The sequence below is a fragment of the Scyliorhinus torazame genome, chromosome 10 (genome assembly GCF_047496885.1).
Source record: "Scyliorhinus torazame isolate Kashiwa2021f chromosome 10, sScyTor2.1, whole genome shotgun sequence".
NCBI lineage: Eukaryota > Metazoa > Chordata > Chondrichthyes > Carcharhiniformes > Scyliorhinidae > Scyliorhinus > Scyliorhinus torazame.
The window spans coordinates 149,303,272-149,321,036 of record NC_092716.1 but is presented as its reverse complement, the minus strand read 5'-3'; the positions used below and the strand labels follow the sequence as shown (position 1 = coordinate 149,321,036).

General features: G+C 49.2%; 1 protein-coding gene and 1 long non-coding RNA gene across 2 annotated transcripts in view; one reads left to right on the top strand and one right to left on the bottom strand.

The window, feature by feature from the left end:
- pdhx (pyruvate dehydrogenase complex component X) overlaps positions 1-17,765 on the bottom strand; it is a 494,696-nt gene that overhangs the window by 254,656 nt on the left and 222,275 nt on the right. The gene's annotated exons all lie outside the window — the stretch shown is intronic.
- The window catches only part of LOC140430968 (uncharacterized), a 34,356-nt gene continuing 28,673 nt past the window's right edge, over positions 12,083-17,765 (top strand). The window contains exon 1 of the long non-coding RNA XR_011949583.1: positions 12,083-12,294. This is a non-coding gene — a long non-coding RNA (uncharacterized lncRNA). The remainder of the gene's footprint in view (positions 12,295-17,765) is intronic.

The window sequence follows — 17,765 nt, the reverse complement described above, 5'->3', positions numbered from 1 at the left end:
CGACTCTTGTACTCAATACCCCGTCCGATGAAGGCAACCATGCTGTATGCCTTCTTGACCACTCTATCGACCTGCGTTGCCACCTTCAGGGTACAATGGACCTGAACTCCCAGATCTCTCTGTACATCAATTTTCCCCAGGACTCTTCCATTGACCATATAGTCCGCTCTTGAATTAGATCTTCCAAAATGCATCACCTCGCATTTGCCTGGATTGAACTCCATCTGCCATTTCTCTGCCCAACTCTCCAATCTATTTATATTTTGCTGTAACTGGGGCTGTTTAGCACAGGGCTAAATTGCTGGCTTTGAAAGCGGACCGAGGCAGGCTCCGGTTCAATTCCCGTAACAGCCTCCCCGAACAGGCGCCGGAATGTGGCGACTAGGGGCTTTTCACAGTAACTTCATTTGAAGCCTACTTGTGACAATAAGCGATTTTCATTTCATTTTCATTTTCATTCTCTGACAGTCCTCCTCGCTATCTGCAACTCCACCAATCTTAGTATCATCTGCAAACTTGCTAATGAGACCACCTATACCTACGTCCAGATCATTTATGCATATCACAAACAACAGTGGTCCGAGCACGAATCCCTGTGGAACACCACTAGTCACCTTCCTCCATTTTGAGACACTCCCTTCCACCACTACTCTCTGTCTCCTGTTGCCCAGCCAGTTCTTTATCCATCTAGCTAGTACACCCTGAACCCCATACGACTTCACTTTTTCCATCAACCTGCCATGGGAAACTTTATCAAACGCCATTTAAATAATAATCAGTTCCTTTATTTTTCCTGCCGAAGTGTATAAGTTCACATTTTCCTATGTTATATTCCATCTGCCAAGTTTCTGCCGACTCACTTTTCGATATCCCTCTGTAGACTGTGTGTCATATTAGCGTAGAGTTTCCACATGAAAGGCATGCAAATTGCTTTCATTTTGAGAAGTCTTTCTTTCCCTAGCTCACTTGCATATTGTAGCGCACAATGACTCCGAGAGACGAATAGAGTGAAGTCGATGAGGCTTTATTAAGCGTGACTGTTCCCCCGCAGTTCAGTAGTAGACTGGCCTGCGGGGGAGGACTCCTGGTTCTTATACTCCGCCTTCAGGGCGGAGCTAGAGGTCAACGGCCAACCAGGACCCGGGATCTGTCAGCCAATGACATCACGGCTTCACAGTCCCACATGACCCCTAATGCATACTGCCACATTCACCCCTTGTTAAAAATGAACCCGGCGGGGTGATGCTTCGCATGGTGGTAAGGGTTTACAAGGCTGGTCCTGGGAGGAAAACTTTTGCATGTTATTACAGTATGTACAAGGTTTTTTTTGATTCGAACTATTTACAGTAATCGTCAGGAGAAAAAGACAAAATGTTCTTGTTAAAAGTCCACATATTGTAGTGCTAGATCAACGCCACGAGTCGGTCGGGCGGTCTGGTCATCCGTGTCGATCGCCTCGGCCCCGGTGGTGGTGGTGGTGCTTGTTCCGGTGTTGTCGTCTCCGGGAGCCTTACGGTTTCAGCTTGGGCTTCACTCCTGGTCGGGCCTGGGAGGAGGACCGATCCTCCTGGGAAGGGGGCGGTCGCGGGGTGCGGCGGTGGCAGGGAGGGGGTGATTGGTGTCGGGGGGGGGGTGTGTGTGTTGCCGGCGGGCGCCAGATCTTGCAGGGAGACCGTGTCCTGTCGGCCGTCGGGGTACTCCACGTAAGCGTACTGCGGGTTCGCGTGAAGGAGGTGAACCCTTTCGACCAACGGGTCCAACTTGTGCGCCCGCACATGTTTTCGGAGCAAGATGGGTCCTGGGGCCGCCAGCCAGGTCGGCAGCGACGTTCCAGAGGAGGACTTCCTGGGGAAGACAAGGAGGCGCTCATGAGGCGTTTGGTTAGTGCTAGTACACAGTAGTGACCGGATGGAGTGGAGGGCGTCCGGGAGGACCTCCTGCCACCGTGAAACTGGGAGGTCCCTGGACCGTCGGGCCAGTAGGACGGTCTTCCAGACCGTGTCGTTCTCCCTCTCTACTTGCCCGTTCCCCCGGGGGTTGTAGCTGGTCGTCCTGCTCGAGGCTATACCGTTGCTGAGCAGGAACTGGCGCAGCTTGTCACTCATGAAGGAGGACCCCCTGTCGCTGTGGACGTATGCGGGGCAACCGAACAGTGTGAATATGGTGTTCAGGGCTTTAATGACTGTGGCCGCGGTCATGTCAGGGCAGGGGATGGCGAATGGGAAGCGGGAGTACTCGTCCACCACATTCAGGAAGTATGTGTTGCGGTCGGTGGAGGGGAGGGGTCCTTTGAAATCCAGACTAAGGCGTTCAAAGGGGCGGGAAGCCTTAATCAGGTGCGCACCATCCGGCCTGAAAAAATGCAGTTTGCACTCTGCGCAGATGTGGCAGTTCCTTGTGACTGTACGGACCTCCTCCAAAGAGTATGGGAGGTTGCGGGACTTAATAAAGTGGTAGAACCGAGTGACCCCCGGGTGGCAGAGGTACTCGTGGAGGGTTTGGAGGCGGTTAATTTGTGCGTTGGCACATGTGCCGCGGGATAGGGCATCGGACGGCTCGTTCAGCTTTCCGGGACGATACAAGATCTCGTAGTTGAAGGTGGAGAGCTCGATCCTCCACCTTAAGATCTTGTCGTTTTTGATTTTGCCCCGCTGTGCATTATCGAACATGAAGGCTACCGACCGTTGGTCCGTGAGGAGAGTGAATCTCCTGCCGGCCAGGTAATGCCTCCAATGTCGCACCGCTTCCACTATGGCTTGGGCTTCCTTTTCCACTGAGGAGTGGCGGATTTCTGAAGCCTGGAGGGTTCGGGAGAAAAAGGCCACGGGTCTGCCCGCTTGGTTAAGGGTGGCCGCTAGAGCTACGTCGGAGGCGTCGCTCTCGACCTGGAAGGGGAGGGACTCGTCGATGGCGCGCATCGTGGCCTTTGCGATATCCGCTTTGATGCGGCTGAAGGCCTGGCAAGCCTCTGTCGACAGAGGGAAGGTCGTGGTCTGTATTAGGGGGCGGGCCTTGTCTGCATACTGGGGGACCCACTGGGCGTAGTATGAAAAGAACCCCAGGCAGCGTTTTAGGGATTTTGAGCAGTGCGGGAGGGGAAATTCCATGAGGGGGCGCATACATTCGGGGTCGGGGCCTATTATCCCATTGCGCACTACGTAGCCCAGGATGGCTAGCCGGTTGGTGCTAAAAACGCACTTGTCCTCGTTGTACGTGAGGTTCAAGGCTTTAGCGGTCTGGAGGAATTTTTGGAGGTTGGCGTCGTGGTCCTGCTGATCGTAGCCACAGATGGTTACACTGTCGAGATACGGGAACGTGGCCTGCAACCCGTGTTGATCAACCATTCGGTCCATCTCTCTTTGGAAGACCGAGACCCCGTTTGTGACGCCAAATAGGACCCTTAGGAAGGGGTATAATCGCCCGTCTGCCTCGAAGGCTGTGTACTTGCGGTCACTTGGGCGGATGGGGAGCTGATGTTAGGCGGACTTGAGATCCACGGTGGAGAAGACCTTATATTGGGCAATCCGATTGACCATGTCGGATATGCGGGGGAGAGGGTACGCGTCTAGTTGTGTGTACCTGTTGATGGTCTGGCTATAGTCTATGACCATCCTTTGCTTCTCCCCTGTCTTTACTACTACCACCTGTGCTCTCCAAGGACTATTGCTGGCCTGGATTATGCCTTCCTTCAGTAGCTGCTGGACTTCGGACCGAATGAAGGTCCGGTCCTGGGCGCTGTACCGTCTGCTCCTAGTGGCAACGGGTTTGCAATCCGGTGTGAGGTTTGCAAACAAGGATGGGGTTGAACCTTGAGGGTTGCGAGGCCGCAGATAGTGAGTGGGGGTATTGGGCCGCCGAATTTGAAGGTTAGGCTCTGTAGATTGCACTGGAAGTCTAATCCCAGTAATGTGGGGGCGCAGAGTTGGGGAAGGACGTAGAGCCTGTAGTTTTTGAACTCCCTCCCTTGCACCGTTAGGGTAACTATGCAGAAGCCTTTGATCTGTACGGAGTGGGATCCTGCAGCTAGGGAAATCTTTTGTGCGCTGGGACGGATGGTCAAAGAACAGCGTCTTACCGTGTCGGGGTGGATAAAGCTCTCCGTGCTCCCGGAGTCGACCAGGCATGGTGTCTCGTGCCCGTTTATCAGCACCGTTGTCGTCGTCGTCTGGAGCGTCCGGGGCCGTGCTTGATCCAGCGTCATTGAAGCCAGACGTGGTCGTAATGGTTGAGCGTCTTCTTTGAACCCCGTGGAGCCGTCGACACTGGGGTCCGTTGTTGCCGTCCAAGATGGCGTCGGGGGTGAACAAGATGGCTGCCCCCATGCATCGCACATGGCTGGGGGGTCACAAGATGGCGGCGGGGTGGACAAAATGGCCACCCCCATGCGTCGCACAGGTCTGGGGTGGTCCAAGATGGCGGCGCCCCTCCTCCCCTCGTGGTGGCCGGGACCCAAAATGGCGGCGCCTGCGGGTCGCACATGGGGCGCTGGGGGGGGGTTGGGGAGCGTTAGGAACACGCAGGACTCCCTCTTCTCTGGGGACAGCGGTGGCCGGGACCCAAAGTGGTAGCGCCGGCGGGTCATACATGGGGCGCGGGGGGGGAGGGGGGGTTGGGGAGTGTTAGAGACGCGCAGAACTCCCTCTTCTCCGGGGAGAGCGGTGGTCGGGACCCAAAGTGGTTGCGCCTGCGGGTCGTACATGGGGCGCTGGGGGGGGTTGGGGAGCGTAAAAGGCGTGCAGGGCTCCCTGTTCCCCTGGGACAGCGGCGACCTCCCGGGACCGGCACACAGCCGCGAAATGGCCCTTTTTCCCGCAGCTCTTTCAGATCGCTGCGCGGGCCGGGCAGCGCTGCCGGGGGTGTTTCGCCTGGCCGCAGAAATAGCAGCGGGCTCCCCCGGTGCGACTTGGCGTTTGAACCGCGCAAGCCTGTGGGGTGTCCGGGGGGGGGGGGGGGGTTTGTCGCGACGGGTGCGTACGGAGCCCAATGGGCTGCCGCGCGGTCGGGGCCGTAGGCTCGGGCGTTTCGCGCGGCCACGTCCAGGGAGGCTGCTAGGGCCCGTGCCTCTGAGAGTCCTAGCAACTCTTTTTCTAAAAGTCTTTGGCGGATTTGGGAAGAGTTCATACCTGCCACAAAAGCATCGCGCATTAACATGTCCGTGTGTTCATTTGCGTTCACCGGCGGGCAGCTGCAGGCCCGTCCCAAAATTAGTAGCGCGGCGTAGAATTCATCTATCGATTCTCCGGGACTTTGCCGTCTCGTTGCGAGTTGATAGCAAGCGTAGATCTGGTTTACTGGTTTACTGGGCGAACATAGAGACTTTTTAGTGCTGCGAACGCCGTCTGGAAATCATCTGCGTCTTCGATGAGAGAGAAAATCTCCGTGCTTAACCTCGAGTGCAGGACCTGTAGTTTTTGGTCTTCTGTGACCCGGCCGGGGGCCGTTCTGAGGTAGGCCTCGAAACAAGTCTGCCAGTGCTTGAAAGCTGCTGCTGCGTTCACTGCATGGGGGCTGATCCTCAGGCATTCCGGGATGATCCTGAGCTCCATAGTCCTTTAGTCACACTTAATAAATTGTAGCGCACAAAGACTCCGAGAGATGAATAGAGTGAAGTCGATGAGGCTTTATTAAGCGTGACTGTTCCCCCGCAGTACAGTAGTAGACTGGCCTGCGGGGGAGGACTCCTGGTTCTTATACTCCGCCTTCAGGGCGGAGCTAGAGGTCAACGGCCAACTGGACCCGGGATCTGTCAGCCAATGACATCACGGCTTCACAGTCCGACATGACCCCTAATGCATACTACCACACATATTTCTCGCGATAAATGTGGGCCTAGCCAACGAGACCCACATCCCACCAACAAAGAAATAAAAAATGAGAAACCTGCAATAAGCCAGTGCAATCAGGTAGTGTTTTAAAAGGTAATTTTTAAAAACAAATCCTGCAGTTTGGCTAATACAGCTGAAAACAGGTTTCATAGTCATAGATTCCCAACAGTGCAGAAGGAAACCATTCGGCCCATCAAGAGTGCACCGACCCTTTGAAGGAGCAACCTACTTAAGCCCACGCCTCCACCCCATCCCCATAACCCTACCTACCCTTTTGGACACTCAGGGCAATTTAGATGGCCAATCCACCTAACCTGCACATCTTTGGATTATTGGAGGAAACCGGAGCACCCGGAGGAAACCCTCGCAGACACGGGGAGAACGTACAAACTCCACACAGGCAGTCATCTGAGAAAATAATTGAACCTGGGTCCCTGGAGCTGTGCGGCAGCAGTGCTAACTACTGGGCCACCATGCCACTCTTTATCACAAAAAAATAAGCATTTTTGATTAGTGTCAATCTTCCTCTTGCGAGTTACCTGGTTCTAAATTACTGATAATAACTTTCAACAACATGCAGATCTATTTCCTTGTTATATAGTGGAGTTCAGTGGTCAGTTTCTTGATTTTTTAAATTGAAAAACGCAGTTATTCCAAAGCTTCTAAATTGCTCATGTTAGTGACCTGGTGCCTAAACAAACTAGTTTAATTTTGGAGCCTCCTTGAAGGCCCGGAAATGAGTGATGTTAGTGGAAAACTCCCAATGGTGATTAATTCACTGTGGAAGTATGACCAGTTCAGTGGGTACAGTCTCAACATTAAACAAATGCAGAAACTCAACATAATTTACGCTTAAAATTCTATGACCTTTTTCACTAGCTGTGCAGATTTCAGGTGAATTGTGTCAAAAGGCATGGAGCAACGAAGTGGAAATTCCAGGCCAATAAGTTTGGTTGGAATGGAATGACTTGGCGCTATAGTGGTTAGCACTGCTGCCTCATAGCGCCAGAGATCCGGGTTCAATTCCGGCCTTGCGTGGCTGTCTATGTGGAGTTTGCACATTCTCCTCGTGCCTGCATGGGTTTCTTCCAGGTGCTCCGATTTCCTCCCACAGTCCAAAGATGTGCAGCTTAGATGGCCATGATAAATTGACCCTTAGTGCCCAAAGATGTCTAGGGTAGATGAGGTTTCAGGTTATAGTGATGGGGTGGGGGAGTGGGTCTAGGTGGGGTGTTCTTTCAGAGAGCTGCAAATCGAATGGGCTGAATGGCCTCATTCTGTACTGTAGGAATTCTATGGTTCGATAAACTTTATTGTCTGTCAGAGTGGACAGATGTTTGCCAATAGCAAGAAATTCCCTTTTATTCATGGGACAAAGGGAGATTTCAATTTCAATTCTTGAGGCCTTGGAATCTACCTTTTGGCTCAGAATGCATAGTAAAAGTCTTGGGAGGAATTGTAACAGTTTTGTTCATTAAAATCCCCACTTTATAATCAGAAGGATGTATTCCATCTATCAGTCACATTGTTCTGTAGGCCTTCATTTACCACATCAGGCACTTAGCAAATTTTAGATTTTTCTTGAATGGAACACAAACTTTCGGCCAAACCACAAAGTATATTGGACACGGGTAGAGAGAAAGATCTAAAAGAAAACCAGTGACAGTTGGAAATACACAGCATCTGCATATCAGACCCAAAATTGGAAATTAAAAGCTATTCCCACTGTAGGATTGAACAAAACTAAGTAGGGTAGGGGCAGCACGGTAGCATTGTGGATGGCACAATTGCTTCACAGCTCCAGGGTCCCAGGTTCGATTCCGGCTTGGGTCACTGTCTGTGCGGAGTCTGCACATCCTCCCCGTGTCTGCGTGGGTTTCCTCCGGGTGCTCCGGTTTCCTCCCACAGTCCAAAGATGTGCAGGTTAGATGGATTGGCCATGATAAATTGCCCTTAGTGTCCAAAATTGCCCTTAGTGGTGGGTGGGGTTACTGGGTTATGGGGATAGGGTGGAGGTGTTGACCTTGGGTAGGGTGCTCTTTCCAAGAGCCGGTGCAGACACGATGGGCCGAATGGCCTCCTTCTGCGCTGTAAATTCTATGAGAGGGAAGGCCAATGTGTGAACATCAAGTCAGGCATTCGACCAACAGAGACATGGGACGGGATTCTCCGACCCCCTGCCGGGTCGAAGAATCGCCGGGTGGCGGCGTGAATCCAGCCCCCTCCGGCGGCCGAATTCTCCGGCGCCGGGGATTTGGCGAGGGCAGGAATTGCACCGCGCCGGTCGGTGGCCGCTGGCAGCGGCCCCCCGGCGATTCTCCGGCCCGCGATGGGCCGAGTGGCCACCCGTTTTCGCCCAGTCCCGCCGCCGTATATTACACCAAATATTTGCTGGTGGGACCACACGCTGGTGCTCTCGCGCATGCGCCAACTCGCGCCGGCCGGCGGAGGCCTTTAAGCGCCGGTTGGCGTGGCGCCAAGCCCCTTCCCCGCCGGCCGACACGGCACAAACCATTCCGGCGCCGGCCTAGCCCCTGAAGGTGCGGAGGATTCCGCACCTTTGGGCCGGCCCGACGCCAGAGTGGTTCACGCCACTCCTTCGCGCCGGAGTTGCCCGCCCCGCCGGTTCCCGCAGAATCCCGCCCATGGTTCATGTGCAACGGATGTGTAATTCTCAGAAAATGGGAAAGATGTGATAAATTGCTGAGTGAAATGCATTTCAGGCAAGGTTAGCACGGTGACACAGTGGTTAGTACTGCTGCTTCACAGCACTGAGGACCTGGGTTCGATCCCGGCCACGGGTCATTGTCCATGTGGAGTTTGCACATTCTCCCCATGTCTGCGTGGGTCTCACCCCCACAACCCAAGAAGATGTGCAGGGTAGACGAATTGGCCACACCAAAATTGCCCCTTTATTGGAAATATAAAGTTTTTTTCACATAAATGTTTTGACGGAGAGTCATCCAGAGTCAAAGCATTGGCTCTGTTCTCTCTCCACAGATGCTGTCAGCCCTGCTGAGATTGTCCAGCATTTTCTGTTTTTGTTTCAGATTCCTGCATCCTCAGTAATTTGCTTTTGTACAAGTTTATTGCCCCTCCCTAATTGGCCTTGCAGCAATGTCAACCACATTGCTGTAAGCCAGACCAATTTCCTTCACTAAAAGACATAAGTGAACCAGATGGGTGTTTACAACAAGCAACATGGGTTTCATGGTCATCATTAGACTATAAAATTCCAGACGTTTATTGAATTCAAATTTCACCATCCACAATGGTAGGATTTGAACCTGGGTCCCCAGAGCATTGCCCTGGCTCTCTGGCATTGCCCTGATTCTCTGGATGACTAGTCCAGTGACAATATCACTATGCCACCAGCTCCCTTCTGCAATGTAAATTCTATGATTCCCCTTAAAAGTATTTCAAGAACCAATTGCTGTATCAGCAAATGTAATGCTAACCTCGCTGAAAGCCTTTCATAGCTGAACCTCTGCCATTCCCACTTTAACCTTTCCATGATTATCCTTTTAAACTATTCCACCCAACCTTAACATGATTTCTGCATGTGTCTGGTCTGAACCTTGACTTTGGCAACTTCAGGCCTGAGCCATTACCCAACCAGCTTTTTCCATGCAAGTGGCACTTCATCCATTTTGGAGCTGTTTGATCGAGTTACTGTGCACTATTTATTCATTTAATTTTCTTTTTACACCATCTTACTCAGATGACCACTGCATATCATCCAGAATTTTAAACCACTATTCAGCTTTACAAATAATTTCCAGGCTATTTCCGCAGAAGAGATTGTTAGCAGAAATGGAAGCACATGGAATTGAAGGTAACCTTTTGACATGAATAGAGAACTGATAGGAGACAATGTCGAGAGTAGGGATAATTGGAAAAAATGTGACAGCTAATACTTCAGGGAGCAGTTGTTATCTTTTCACTATAAATTTACCGGTGACATAAATTTAGTAGGCGTGCTGTTACAGACAGGACAGACAGGCAAACTGAATTTCATTCCTCTCACCAACTGTCTATAAATCAAAGAGGTTTTTGGAATTATTTTCAAAGTAGGTTGTGGCGTGTTTTTCCAAACCCATTATTTGTGTAATTCAATTTACTAACAACTCACAACAAACTCCCATTATGATTAACCCAGAAGGTTAGTTTATTCACATTCAAAACCCGAGGCAATGTCTCACACCACCATACAAACGCACACATAAAGGCGAGAAAAGAAAGTTTTACAACTATGGACAGTAACAATACAAGAGCCACAGAAATTAATGTTAGTTCATGTGATAATCAGAGGCAGATTCCAACGCGGGGTTCTTTCATGTTGGAGCTCGAGTTCAGCTGGGGTTATAGAGTTCTCTTTACAATTAGTGCTAATACACAAGATGAAGTTGATACACATTGGCTGGGTCAGTTCTTCAGGTGATTATAAGAAACCTTCTAGCAGAGACAGGCTTCTAGGAGCAGGCAGGAGTCCTTCTTCTTGGTGTTCAACGGCTGAATATTAAACAGCAGACCGATGATTTCCAATTCTCAAAGGAATATTGAGATTTCAAATTACTCACCCAAGTCACATGACCGTCTTTCGCCACAATGATTTGAATAGGGATGTTTATCCAGTGTCCGGAACTGGCTTTGTCTTCAGAATTGATAATGTCCCAACTATTGGAGTTTGAAAGAGTTACCATCCATTTCGAGGGTCTTTTGTCAGGAAACGGTTGTCGGGACAGAGCCTCTTGCTTCATTAGAGAGGTAAGCAAATCAAGATACAAATGGTATCCATTGTCCCCTCAATGATCCCTTTTGAAATGGACCTGGACAGTCCCAGGTGTGAGATGAGTCTGTTAACAGCTCTGCAGACATAATGGGCTGGTTTCTCCATTATTGGGACTATGTCCCCACACCGGCGTCAAAACGGTATAGTTTTACTCCTGAAAATCCTGGATTAAAGGGACCCGAATTCCCAGCCCTGCAGGGGGCTAGCAGGGACCCGGAGTAAATCTCTCAGCTTTTGCTGCAGATACAGTCCCCGCACATCCGGGTCAGAGGCCGCGCATGCGCACGGTGACGGCCTCCGGCGGCCGCGCCATGGCAGATTCGGACGGTAGAGCTGAACCCGAAAAAGAGACCCTCGATTGGCCACATGCCCGAACCTCAACCCCCCGCACATTCATTCCCCGGCCACCTATAAGGTCCTCCCTGGCCTCAGATCGGCCTGCCCCTGACCAGGGCGGCCGTGGATGGAGTCTGCAGCTGCCGCGCGACACGCCCAGGTTAGTTCCACGCCATTGGGACTTCGGCCGGTCGGGGGCGGAGCATGTCGGAGCGAGCCTCTGGCAATGGCCCCAAGCGGCGTGGCGTACTCCCCGAGTACGCCGCTTTTCGGTGCTCGAAGAATCGGCGAACTGGCGCCGGTCCCGATTTCTGCGTCAAGCTGAATTCTTCGCCCCGGCGCGGCTGCGATTTCGGCATCGGGGTGTGGAGAATCCAGCCCAACAAATTTCAATCTGAGAGTCCCCTGGACATGGGATTATAATATCCCGACAATTGGGCGTGAGATTCCATACTGATGAGGATGCTTTTGTTTTTGTAGCTCCTGTTGGTAGCTTCAGAACAAAGGATCAACCCTGTGGTCTTGTGGCTTGTAGCAGCCAACCATTTTAGTTCAGCAGAAAGTTCATTTCAAGAGAATAAAGTTTTCATACATACAATTTTTAATATATCATGTCATGTTGACATAGCCCTAAGTATCAGGGATTGAAAAGGAGTGATGGCAATAACTAGCACCTGATAGGAGACAACGTGAATTCTTGGCATTTGGGATACTAGGAACTAAAAAGGGATGTCACAGGACAGCAGGTAGATTATTTATTGCTTGCTAAGCATTACAGTTTTTTATCAAAGCTAGGATACTAACTTGCAATTACATTAGTTACTAAATTAGTAACTTAAACTCGATAAATCAGTTAATAATAAAACAAAAATCATTGATTCAATAAAAATTAACAAATCAAATCAATAAATAAATAAGGTTAGAAAAGCATGGTGATGTACTGTGGCTGAAGCATGTGAATGTTTGTGGAGAGCTCTGCCAGGTCAGTGAACCATTTCTCTAGCACAAAGAACTTTAGTTCAGAGTTGCTGTGTTGCAGTCCGAACTGTAGACTTTATGAAGCATCAGGGCAGGGGAATAGTTCCCCAGACACTTTGTTCCAAGAAGCAGGCTTGCCCTTTATGTTAAGTGGAACTTTAGAATTGACCAAAGATCACAGACAGGAGGGTGCGGTTGCGAGTCAGGGAGGTTGGGCGATCCAGGATTTAGTAATGGAGGGGCCTTGACCCTTGACTTTGATCAACGAGTATGACATACTTGCTACCTGGCTGGATGAGAACAAGGATTTACAGGATACATGGACAAACTGAGCACAGCAGCGTGATGCAGGAAGCCATTTAAGTGAGTGTGTGAAAAAGGTGGTGGTAATGGTAGGGCACAGAATAGTCAGTGGGATAAATACTGTTCCCTGCAGTTGAGACCAGATTTCTGAAGGTTATGTTGCCTGTTAGCTGCCATGGTTTAAACAACTCTATGTGACCAGTGATGAACTTGGAGTGGGAGGAGGATCAGGATTCAGTTGTTGAGGTCCATTTAACCGACAACAGGTAGAACTAAGAGTAATGTCTGCTGAAAGAGTTTGAGGAGTTAGAAACTGTGGGTGGGCAGAGAGGGTTAGTGATCCATGTACAGAAATCACTAAAAAAAACTGGACCCGAAAATAATTTGGAAGGCGAGTGGAATGTTTACCTTCAGCGTAAAGGGATTGGAATACAAAAGTAGTGGAATTTATATTTAAACTGTTTAAATCACTTCACTGAAATTACTTTTATAACATACTTTCTGTATTGAGTTGTTAAAAATAAGAAGGTATAATATAAACAACATGTATTTATGTAGCACTTTAAATTTAGAATTTCCCAAGATGCTTATTGTGCAAAATATGGCAAGTAAGGTATCAGAACTAATGACCAAAAACTTTGGTGGATTTGAAGGAGAGCCTTAAAGAAGGAAAGTGAGGCTGAGAGGGAGGGAGTCCCAAAGCTGAGGGCACAGCTACCAATGGTGTAGCCATAAAGTCAGGGATGCTCAAGAGATCAGCTGTGTCCAGCGCCGCCACACTCGGCCGGGATCCGTGCCGCTGGCCGGCGGGGGGGGGCTTCTGCGAGATTGGGGGGACTGGGTGGAGGTGGCCAGGGGTGGGCTGTGGGATCGCACACAGCTGGTGCCATGTTGTGCGGCACGATCGCTGCAGGTCGTCAGCGTGCGCATGCGCGGCTCGGGACCCAGCCATTCTCTAGCTGTTTTCGGCACAGGAGGCGGGAGTTTTAGTCGGCATCGGTGCTGGTACCTCACCGGTACCGGTTCACGCCGATTTTCTTTCACGTAAACCTCCTGAGGATTTTGCGTTTGAGCCGGCACTTAGCCACAGAAACGGAGAATGCAGCCCAGGGTTTCTCAAAAAACCACATACCTATTTAACAGGCTTTTCTTTGGAGCAACAATTGAGCATCAAAGAGAAGTCAATTTAGGCCATGCCACCAACAAAAATAAATGTGAGCATTGAAAGGGGGCGTTGCAAATGTCAAGAAATAAGTCGGAGATCCACGGCAGCCATTGCTACCTCGGAGCTCACGGACCCTGCATCTCATCTCTGATGCCACTTGGGTCATGAGTCACAGTTTGCGAAGCCCTGGTATACAGTTTTATTTTCTTTACCGAAGGACTGTTATCTTTGGAAGCAGTTCAGAGAAGGTTTACTAGGTTAATTCCTGGAATGAATGGGTTGTTTTATGAGGAAAGATTGACCAGGTTGGACCTATAATGATTGAAACTTAGAAGAATGAGAGGCAAGTTTATCAAAATTCTTAGGGCTGAACAGGGTGGATGCTGAGAGAATGTTTCCCTTTGTGGGGGGATCGAAAACTGGGGGCGCAATTTAAAAATAAGGGCCTCCCATTAATGAGGAGGAATTTCTTCTCTCAGAGGGTCATCAATCTTTGGAATTATCTTCCCCAGAGAGCAGCAGAGAGTGGGTCATTGAATATATTCAAGGCTGAGTTACACAGAGTTTTAGCGTACAAGTGAGTCAAAGGTTATGGGGAAGGGAAGTGGAGTAATGGCCCCAATCAGATCATCCATCAAAGAACAGACTCGATGGTCCAAATGGCCTACTCCTATTTCTTATGGGCAAGGATAGGAGTTAGGTTTGTAATGGAGTGCTCTGGTCTCAAATTTGGTTGCCCATCATATCCTATTCCAAACACTTTATCCAATAAAAACGGTTTAGACTTCCTGGGGACATTTCAAAAACCGTGTTGAATTTATACTTGTGAGAAAGTGCATAAATAACCAAACGTACTGCACGGTGACAAAATGACATATAATGAGAGCTTCCCATATGGTGCTCATCACAGAAGGCCATATACAACAGATGGCTGAAACTCTTATGAAGTTAACACACTTTTAACAACTGGATGATATCAGTGCAGCATCGAGACGGTAAGAATTATTCAAAGCGCAAGAGTGCACTGTGAATATATTTAGTCTTTTTTAAAATGCCATATACAAGTAATAACCTTTCTGGGTTTTGTACTGAGAGTATAAAAAATCCTATCCGGAAGTCAGTTAGCACCATGACACCAGATGGCACAGCACCCAACGTTATTCCTTACAATCACCTTCTAAGTCAAGAAATATTGGGAATCCAGAAGGAAACAAGCAGATATTTTCAGGTTAAGGAAGTGTGAGTTTGGTTATTGTGCTGCCTCGCTATTCGGTGCACATACTAGTCTAAACGAGGAAGCTCTGCAGTAACAGGAGTTGCGACATTAGTCACATTTCTGCTGCCAATTCCACCATGTCTCAGTTTTCATTTGCTCGATAAAAAATAATCTCACAACTGCCTGCCAGGCATGCATGCATTATTAATGCTTTTTTTGTGCAATGATATTCTCTTTCAATAATGGAGGAGCATTTTCCATAGAACCTGTGATCTAATATTCAGAAAGCTTTGCTTTTGGTGTTATATATCGGAGAGATTAATAATGACCTACTTGTAATTCTGATGAGTGGATTTTGAAGGGTTTTGATCGGTTTCCCGTGGCAGGTGGGTCAGTAATCATAAGGCGCAGATTTAAGATAATTGGCAAAACATTTCAAGAGGTGAGGAGGGATTTTTTTTTAAAACTCAGTGAGTAATGATCTGCGATGCATCTTTGAAAGGATGATGAAGACAGACTCAAGTACTTTTAAAATAGAACTGAATTTCTCCAAGGGAAATATGTGCAGTGAGAGCGTGATCCAGATTGTTTCCTGCGTGAGGCTGGCAAGAATCATCTGGTCTCCATTCATAGAGACCAGACGCGATGACAATTCCGGGGGGCTTGTAGGCCTTTGGAGCCCCCGGGTGGTCAGGGCAGGACAGTGCTAACCTAGCACTGTCAGGCTGGTACTGCTAGGATGCCAGGTTTGCCCTGCCAAGGGGCAGAGCCTGAAAGGGGGGGGGGGGGGGAAATTGAGGGGGCACTTCAAGAGAGGCCTGAAGGGGGGCATGAGGGTGGGGAGGGGTGCCTGAGGGAGAGCATGGAAAGGGTGTCTAAAAAAAGGGGGGGGGGGGGCTTTTGGCAAACCTATAGCACAGTGTCGGTCACCGGGGGGGGGGGGGGGGTTGCCCTGTAAAAATGGTTCTGCACCTCTTTCCCAGCTGGAATCTCCACAAGCTCCAAAAGAAAATGACCAAGTGGGAGAATTGCGATGGAAATTGTGCTGTGTGCTGGGTTCCCCGCCCAAAATAACTGCAATTCTTTGGAGAATTGCGCCCATTATAATATATATTATACCATGGTCCCATTATGACAGCACACAGAAATTTACATATGTGACAGGCTAAAAGAATTAGTTAAAAGAATGAAGATGGAGTCAGCCAGCTCAACTAGGAGGATTTCATGGGAAAAGCACGAAGAAATGAATGACAGCATAGGGAAGGCAGTGGTATAGTGGTATTGTCGCTAGACTAGTACTCCAGAGACCCAGAGTCATGCTCTGGGGTTTGGGGCTCGAATCCTGCCATGGCAGATGGTGAAATTGAATTCAATAAAAATCTGGAATTAAAAGTGTAAAGGTGACCATGAAACCATTGTCACTAATGTCTGTCTTTACCAGGATGTTGCCTGGTATGGAGGGTATTAGCTATGATTGAATAAACTGGGAATAAAAAAATGAATTTAAAAAAAAACCATGGTTCCCTCGCTTGACCGCTTCCACCCTGCCTGACAGGGATATACTTATCAAGGACACGCAGTAGCTGTTCCTTGAACCAGCTCCACATTTCAATTGTGCCCATCCCCTGCAGTTTCCCTCCCCATCCTATGCATCCTAAGTCTTGCCTTATCGCATCATAATTGCCTTTCCCCCAGCTATAACTCTTGCCCTGCGGTATATACCTATCCTTTTCCATCGCTAAAGTGAACGTAATCGAATTGTGGTCACTATCACCAAAGTGCTCACCTACCTCCAAATCTAACACCTGTCCAGGTTCATTTCCCAGTACCAAATCCAATATGGCCTCGCCTCTCGTTGGCCTATCTACATACTGTGCCAGGAAACCCTCCTGCACACATTGGACAAAAAAGGACCCATCTAACGTGCTCGAACTATAGCATTTCCCGTCAATGTTTGGAAAGTTAAAGTCCCCCATAACAACTACCCTGTTACTTTCGCTCCTATCCAGAATCATCTTTGCAATCCTTTCCTCTACATCACTGGAACTTTTCGGAGGCCTATAGAAAACTCCCAGCAGGGTGACCTCTCCTTTCCTGTTTCTGACCTCAGCCCATACTACCTCAGTAGGCGAGTCCTCATCGAACGTCCTTTCTGCCACCGTAATACTGTCCTTGACTAACAATGCCACCCCTCCCCCTCTTATACCACCTTCTCTGAGCTTCCTGAAATATCTAAACCCCGGCTTATGTAACAACCATTCCTGTCCCTGCTCTATCCATGTCTCCGAAATGGCCACAACATCGAAGTCCCAGGTACCAACCCATGCCGCAAGTTCACCAACCTTATTTTGGATGCTCCTGGCATTAAAGTAGACACACTTTAAACCACTTTCCTGCCTGCCGGTACACTCCTGCAACTTTGAAACCTTACTCCTGACCTCACTACTCTCAACCTCCTGTATATTGGAGCTACAATTCAGGTTCCCAGACCCCTGCTGAACTAGTTTAAACCCTCCCGAAGAGCATTAGCAAATTTCCCCCCCAGGATATTAGTACCCCTCTGGTCCAGGTGTAGACGTTCCCATTTGTAGAGGTCCCACCTACCCCAGAATGAGCCCCAATTATCCAGGTATCTGAAATCCTCCCTCCTGCACCATCCCTGTAGCCACATGTTCAACTGCTCTCTCTCCCTATTCCTCGTCTCGCTAGCATGTGGCACCACTATCTAACAGATTAAGAGATAGTTGAGTAGTGCATTCCTCCAATGCACTAGAGTGTGATACAGTGGGGAAAATACGTAAAAGAAACCATGATTTAAAATATGGGAGCAATGGTTCATTACTGTCTACCTGCAGCTCTACGTTAATCATGTTAAGACTGTAATTTTTGCTTTAATTTCAAAGCATGCTCTCGAAAACGTTGTGAAGATGGGCCCACTCTTGAATACCCTGCCTTGACATCAAATTCAATCTGCATGCAAATCTAATCCATTGATGCATTAAAGGGGAAGCAAGGCAAGCATCTGAGGGAGAAGGGAATATGGTTTTGGTGGTAGGTTTACATGAGGAAAGATGGGAATGGGTACAAATTGAGTAGCAACACAAGCATGAACTGGATGGGCCGAATAGCAGGTTCCTGTGCTTTATATGC